This window comes from Cucurbita pepo, unplaced genomic scaffold (assembly GCF_002806865.2).
Source record: "Cucurbita pepo subsp. pepo cultivar mu-cu-16 unplaced genomic scaffold, ASM280686v2 Cp4.1_scaffold000123, whole genome shotgun sequence".
In the NCBI taxonomy this organism is placed as follows: domain Eukaryota; kingdom Viridiplantae; phylum Streptophyta; class Magnoliopsida; order Cucurbitales; family Cucurbitaceae; genus Cucurbita; species Cucurbita pepo.
The window spans coordinates 263,079-270,945 of NW_019646434.1; the positions used below are offsets into that span (position 1 = coordinate 263,079).

Below are 7,867 nucleotides of genomic sequence, written 5' to 3' on the forward strand. Positions count from 1 at the left end.
TACTTCTCCAAAATGGCCTAGTAATTTCATCTCATTTAGCCAACTTTTTGCTCAGCGAGACGCCCTGTAACGTGACTCGCTTAAGTACTAATACCCATCTGGGCTAAGTACGGGTTCTTTTGGAAGTAAAGATCCTTACATAAGTTCTCTACGTTCACCTAGGTTAACCCCTATCGTATCTTTTATGACTGAGCTAGACACATTTTCTCATAGTGATATCTCATCACTGGCTCTTTTTCGAGCACGTGAACCTTTCAAGTTCTTGTACAGGATCCTAGGGAACTCTCTGAAAACTCTGGTTTGGTAGCTAGCCTCCCTCGAACTTCGAGGGTGCTACGTCTAGTGTCTTCTCTAATACATATCATGTCTCTGCTAGCCTTACCTGTTTACAAGTCACCATCTCACTATCCTTCAGGTAATTTCCAAAATCACGTTATTTGGAAGTTCTACCTCTACTTGAGAATGCTTCGCAAGTTTGGCATTACACTCGTGTATGAAACTGAAGTTCTACTCTTTGTAGTCCGGATCACCTACGCAAGGGTTGGTTCTTATTAAACCCCATCTGGACTTTCTTCCCTCAGACGGTAAAGGCACGACCATAGCTTGACCTCTTTTCTTTCTGTTCTCAACCCTGAGGTTCGTTGGACTACCTTGACAGTTCCACGTCCTTCACCTTGTGAGTATACATGCCCTGACCAAAGGATAGGTTAGAACACAATGTTATAGTTCTGATAACCATGTGCTGCCTTTGGACTTGGTTCTCTCCACCAAGGTCCAAAGCGACTTGTCATCCACTGGGTGATCCTTTAGTAGAAATATCCTACACCCCATGACTCATTAGTGGCATAAAAGCGCATATCTCACTTATGGAAGTCCATAAACCTGAACTTATATCACGAAGACTCCAGCCAACCTTGAATCCATGGCCCCCATAGTTTCGCTCTCTCTGTTGGTGAATCTTATCTCTCGACTTCCAACTTAACCAAACTCACTGTGAAAATGGTTTGCTTGAGGGGTGCTTAATTCCTACAGTGGCTGCCCTTACTTGTAAGAACGATGTTGTCTGGGTCTACTAGGTGGTTAAGACAACTCTATGTTGTCTAGGCCTAATACGTGATCTCCACGGAGGCATGCTTGACATCTAGAATTATGGTCATGGGAGGCTGGGTCATAGGTATATCATCTCGTACTGGGCCTTAAAAACAAAATCTCATGTACATTTCTAAGGATTGGACGTCACGCGCTCTGCAGAGTCACCTTTTTGTCTGCCTAAGGCCAATAAACTAAAACATGACCCCTCTCGGCCTCCTCACAATAATTCGAATCTAGCATCAACATACGGAGGGAATGTTCACTTTTAACACCCTAAAGCGTTAACCCAAAACATACATCAAGTTCTTACTGGCATTACATCATATCATAACCTACTAAACAAGGTTAGACAGCGTACCTGGTCGCGGCGAGGTATGTCGTCAAGCTGAGTCACAGAGGTGTACGACTCTCTATCCCAGAAAAAAAGGTCTACAGAATCAAAACCCGACTGCTCTAATACCAATCTTTCACGACCCAATTTTTGAGGCTTCGAAGAATCAAAATCATGACTAAAAGGATGAAATCGAAAACAAACAAAAAGAAAATAAAAGAAAAGCAAAGCAAAGTAAAAGGATAAAAATACCATTCAATTAAAACAAAAGAGAAAGAAGATTTGTTTCGAAAATATTACAAAGGAAATTGCAAATGTAAAAATGAAATACAAAATTAAAATCAAATATTTCAAATGGAAAATACAATTATGAAGAAAAATACAAAAGACTCTAAATATGAAAACGGACAAAGAACTCCAAAAAACCGACCAGGGACTGACGCTCCGGAACGACACCCCTCTGTGACCGCACAGCTCTCGAACACCTCCCCGTATCGACTGGTACCTGAAAAAAAAAGGGGAGAAAGGGGTGAGTATAAAAATATACTCAGTAAGCAGCCTACTTGTAAGCTCTTTTCGCATCTTTATCTTGGTAGGTAACCACGATCTTTCTCGGATTTCTAAGGAGAGTGATCTAAGCTACAACTCTTCTTTCTGTATCATAAAAGGCTTGCCCATCTTATGCAGTGAAATGATCAGTGTCCTGAGGTGAGGCGCGACCTCATAAGCAAATCTGAGGGGATCGTATGGCTGGATCTGAATACGTGACTCTCTCTCTAAACATCATCCGTGGAGGTTAACTGACGACCCTCACACGGGACCATACATCCACAAAACGGGGTGCGACCCCCTATGTGCCGGTCAGCTACTGAGTCATCCTAAGTGGCTCCACGTCCCCCGCTCAGGGACGGGTTTCTACGGCCCAGGAGTCCTGTTCAGAAGACCCCTTAGCTATCACCACTAGGTCTGGGCACCTGTCACACTTCCCTATCCGGATCTGTAAAGCTCAACGATCACCGTACCGGAGCTCTGTCTCGACGGTATGGTATCGGAGGAGAGAGGGAAGTGGAGGTTCTGATGACACTATCTTCACTGCTCAACTCTAGCGGGCTACCTACAGTTACCGTGGTGACCTATTATTCTTTCTAGGGTGGAATTTGGTGCCTTAGACTTAGATTCGTGTTTCTCTAGGATTCTCGTGCCTGGTGTCACAAACCTATCGGGTTTGGAATTCTGGGTTCTGGTTCCGTCGGTAATCATTTTGCGGGTCTAATTGCACGGTATTCTAGAGGTCCCCCAATCTAGGGTCTCGTCTAGCTTATTTAGCCATAAGCATCCTAATCTAAGCTCATAATTTCTTCCTATTCATCAAGAAAGATAATACAAGCAATCATCATACAATAGAGTTTACACGCAGCAGTTCATGCAAAATTATCAAACATGTTCAACGGGAAGATAACGTCCATCTTTACCCGGAGCGCAGATTTCACAAGTTTCCCAACCTCCTCATGCATACATACATTATCAGAGTCTCAACCAAAACAGATTTAATACACATTTTGTATCTAGCTTTCCATAATCATCTTATATTCGCAGTTTCTATAATAACACGCTAAGTCCGGCTAGCTAATTTCATAGGTGGTAGCATGCATGCTTGTTCCTAGTGGTTCCTACGAGTACTGCTTGTAGAAATCCAAATGGCTACTTACTTGGTCGACGCGTGCCTTCCCGAGTTCTAGTTTTCTTGACGGAATGGATTCAAACAATTCTGGAATTTTCTTCACAGGTCCTAATTCACAAAATAATAGGGTCAGCATCAAAATCGGGTCGGAAAACAAGCAAACAGAGACCGAACGGGAAGAAAAACGGTGCCTCAAGCGCGCCCACGCGCGACGCACGCGCCCTGGAAGNAGCGCGCCCACGCGCGATGCACTCGCCCTGGAAGGTCACTACGCGCGCGTGCCCTACGTGCTTTTTCCCCGCGCAGGCGCGGGTCAGAGGCGCCGGGTCGGGCGCTTCGCGTGCGACGCGGGTCGGGCTGGCCGGGTCCGCGCGCCTGACGCGTGCCCGCTGCCGGGTGAGGACGCGCCTCACCAGCCAGTGATCGACACGGGTTCCGCTGCTCTCCTCCGCACGCCGACCGATGCGTGGCGGCCTCCACCCTCTCTCCTGCCTCCATTTTCCAGGTCTCTTTCCCGTTTCGATCTATTTTCTTCCGATTTTCTTATCTTTCAATCCGTAATCCATATCAACAAAGTTCCTACACGCAAATATTAGATCTCATATTCTACCTCTACAATATATTTTTCCTTTATTTTTTTCTTGAACACAGGATAAGTTAAGATAGTTCAAATATACAGAAAAACTAACATTTTTTATTTTCGATCGCTCTACCCGAAGTCAGACTAAACTCTGATTTTCGTCTGATTCTCGTCCAAGAACTTCAAGAAACCTGTGAAAATCTTATTTTAGTCACATACCTCAAAAACTCCAGATCTAACGCTCATGAAACTCCTCACATCTAGATAAAATCGAAATAAGAAGTTCAGAACCTTACTTTGTCCGTTCTCGGATTTTCTTGCCGGAATGAGTGGATTCCACCACCCGAACTCCTTTTCCAGCACTGAGAGAAGTATTGCTTCGAAGTTTCTTGCCTTGGATTCGATCTCCAATGGCGATTTGTCATCTCTGTTCTTCCTCTCTCCCAAACACTAACTTCTTCTCCTTTCTCCATTCTCTCTCTCTTTTTCTTTTCTTTTCTCTCTCTTTCTTCTTGGAGCCCAAATAACTAGACCCCTTCGATAAGAGTAGGGGCAAAATGACCCTTTTGCCCCTATGTTGTTATTTTTATTTTTTTATTTATTTATCTAAAAATTCGGGTATTACAATTACATTTTCTTAGCTCTGCATCTATATGAGAATCCTTCACAAGTATGGTCACACACTCACGTGTGAAACTGGAGTCCTACTCTTTGTATTTCATACAATCTATTTAAAGGTAGGTTACTATTATCATGACACCTGGACTCTTCTCTCTCTAGTCGGTGTAGATGTGGTAACGGCTTGACTCTTTTCCTGTTGCTCTTGACTTCAAGGTTCACTGGTCTACGCTGACGGTTTCACATCCTTGTCTCGGCGAGCCTGCTTGTCCATATTTGAGGATGACTTATTACACTATCACACAATCTTGATAACCACAAGCTACTACAGTGCTTAGACCTCCACACTAAAATCCGAAGCAACTTATTATCTCTTGTGTGATCTTCAACAAGAATATCCTTTGCCGCATAACTTATAGTTGGCATATTGCACATATCTCGTACTAGGCCTTAAGATATCTCATGCCCATCTCTATGGATTGGACATCATGCACTCTGCGACATCACCTGTCTATCTTCTTAAGACTATTGTAATATCATGTGACACATTTTCGCCCTCACCACCTTATCAAAACACTATAACTGAATCATCATCGACATATAGGGTAAGTGTTCAGTACTTAACACCCCAAAATGTCATCATAACTACCACGTGACCCAAGACAATCATCAAATTCATAGAGGATAGTTAGTGAAAGAGGGAGTGATTGAATGGTAGATAAGAAGATTGAATTATGAAGAGCAAGAATGCTCTATATATACAGATTATACGAAAAGATATATAGAAAATCTACCTAAAAATCTGCAGAAAATCTGGTGACAAACCTGTAAACAAATCAAAACAAAATCAAATCAAATCAAAACTAAATCTAACTCCTAACAGAAATTTAATTAGATACTAACTGATAGCAATCTAAACAAATAGATGATTTTTAACACTCCTCCTTGTTTAGATGCTGTGAACTCCAAGCTTTTTTCTGAACACCCATCTTGCTCTGCTCCAATTATCTTTCTGTTTAGAGGTCGATCAACCAACTCCCAGATTTTGTTTTTCTCGATCACTGAAAGCTCCTCCTCTGACAGGTGCATCATCATCCAAAGCATCTTGTCGTTCATCTTCATACTCTTCTAACATGCTACCAAAGATTAAATTGTTTGGTGCATTAGAAATCTGATTCACCTTCGTCAGTTCTTCCCAATTCCATTGCTCATTTCCAGCAAAATGAACATCTCGACTCACAATAAGACAACTAATGTGTTGAAAACTCTGTAAGCTTTTGATATAATTCTATACCCAACAAAAATGCCAGCTTCTGTCTTTTTGTCAAGCTTATCACACTTGAGGTGTGGAATGTAAGTGAAGCAAAGACACCCAAATACTCTAAGGAACTTTAAGGAACTTTGAAGAAGGTTTATAACCATACCAAACTTCAAATGGTGTCAGATCCTTCACAGCTTTTGTTGAAATTTGATTTTGCAAGCACACAATAGTGTTTGCTGCTTTTCCCCAAAAACGTTTTGGAAGATCCTTCTCATGAAGCACGCATCTCGTCATCTTCATTATGAATCTATTCCTCCTTTAACTGACGTCATTCTGTTGAGGAGTGTATGGTGCTATCAATTGATGTTCAATTCCAGCCTCTTCACAAAACCTGTTAAAAGTTTCTGAAATGTACTCTTCGCCATAATCTGATCTTATAGTCTGAATCAAGCATGCACTTTCATTCTCAACTCTGACTTTAAATTTCCGAAATACACCCGTAACTTCTGACTTTTGTTTCAGCAAGAAGATCCAACACATTCTTGTTAGATCATCAATAAAAACAGTGTATATAAAGATTACCATTTAATGATGGTGTTCGCTGAGGACCACAAGGATCAGTATTGTAACGTCCCGTTAGGTTATATATAATAATAATAATAATAATAATAATAATAGTAAAAAATAATAAGAATAAAATAAGAAAAAAATTAACGGTCCACCTCTCCTTTATTCTTCCACCCTACCCTAAAATACCTCCTCTTCCGTCATCAATAATTCTACAAACAAAACAGAAAAAGAAAAAAAATATTTTCTGGGAGAAGAAAGGCAAATAGATCTTGTGGTGGAGAAAGGCTATTTTCGGGGGAGAAGAAAGTTAGATAGATTTTCAGGGAAAAAAAAAAAAAGATAATGGAGAGATGGATAGGCAATAATTGAAGAGAGATGTTATTTGAGAAGGTTCAGATTTACCTTTTTTTTCTTGTATGGAAGGATATTAATATATTACAATTATTTAGATCTGAGTTAGAAATGATGGTATCTTGAAATTTGGTAGGAAGATACAAAAAAAAAAAAAAGACCGAAAAAAAAAAAGAAAAAAAGAGAAAAAAAAAAGAGAAATAAAGAGATTTCTAAATTAAAATTAAAAAAAGAAATGAAGGGTGAGAGAGAAAGATTTAGAAATAACCAAATCCATACAAATGGTTGTAAACAAGAGAGCAAACATAAAATAAGGTAATTAGACTGTTGAACAGATTTAAAGGAATTAGATATGAGAATAGAATTAGAAAAGAATTAGAATTAAAAGGAAAAAAAATGGAAGAGAGGAAGATTTTAAAAAAGTAAAAAGATTAGAATAGATTGAAAATGATTCGGTTAATTGCATAAACATTTGTAAGGAAAGAAATGAAAATCAGATTCGATTGAAAATGGCAATACAATTAAGGAATTAAAAAAAAAATGATATTCCTAATATTTTTAGGAAAGAAAAGAAAAGAGAATCAAAATGATATTTCAGATTCGATCAGAGAGTAGATACACGAGTGATAGAGGTAAATGGAAAATATGAGAAAATTGTTAGGATTTGTACTCATTGAATATAATATTATTATAAACTATATTTAGATTCAATGATCCAAGTAGCATGAAGTTTATTACCCAATACAATTTAGAAATAATGAAAACATGGAATTCGATTTTTTACTAAGACCGTTTTAGAGTCGTATTTCACCTTGTTAGTTGGATTATTAATTAAAATGTGAAATACTAATGAAAGGTGACAAACGGTGCGATATGAAGCAAATTCAAGCAACCTTTGGAGCAGCTCTCGAGGAACAAGAGCTNAAACGGTGCGATATGAAGCAAATTCAAGCAACCTTTGGAGCAGCTCTCGAGGAACAAGAGCTTACGTTAATTAAATTAGGGAATACTTCGGCTAAGGTCAACCAGGTAAGTGGCCTTACTATAGGATAGGTTAAAAATTGTATGAGTTACGATGATGTATGAACTATGTCATACGATGCGGTATATGAGTTATGATGATGTATGAGTTATGATGATGTATGAGTTATGATGATGTGTGAATTACGATACTTGATGATGTGCTCAGTATATATATATTTTGATAAATGTCGTACTTGATATGTTTGGTGCACTTTGTGGTAATATGATGAGTATGATGATTGCGTGACGTTTACCTTAATATGATGATGTTTTCCATATTGAGCATGTTATATGATGATGAGTGTCATATTGCATCATGTCGTTAGATTGACATAGGACACAACCCTAAGAGCGTGAAAA

The 7,867-nt window shown here is 39.4% G+C and overlaps 1 long non-coding RNA gene across 1 annotated transcript; it reads right to left on the reverse strand.

The window, feature by feature from the left end:
- Positions 1 to 1,846: 1,846 nt before the first annotated feature.
- LOC111783885 lies at positions 1,847 to 4,185 on the reverse strand. Its single transcript, XR_002813439.1, has 3 exons — positions 3,981 to 4,185; positions 3,794 to 3,875; positions 1,847 to 1,928 (listed from the first exon to the last, which is right to left on the reverse strand). It is a non-coding gene; the product is annotated as an uncharacterized LOC111783885 (long non-coding RNA).
- Positions 4,186 to 7,867: the final 3,682 nt, after the last annotated feature.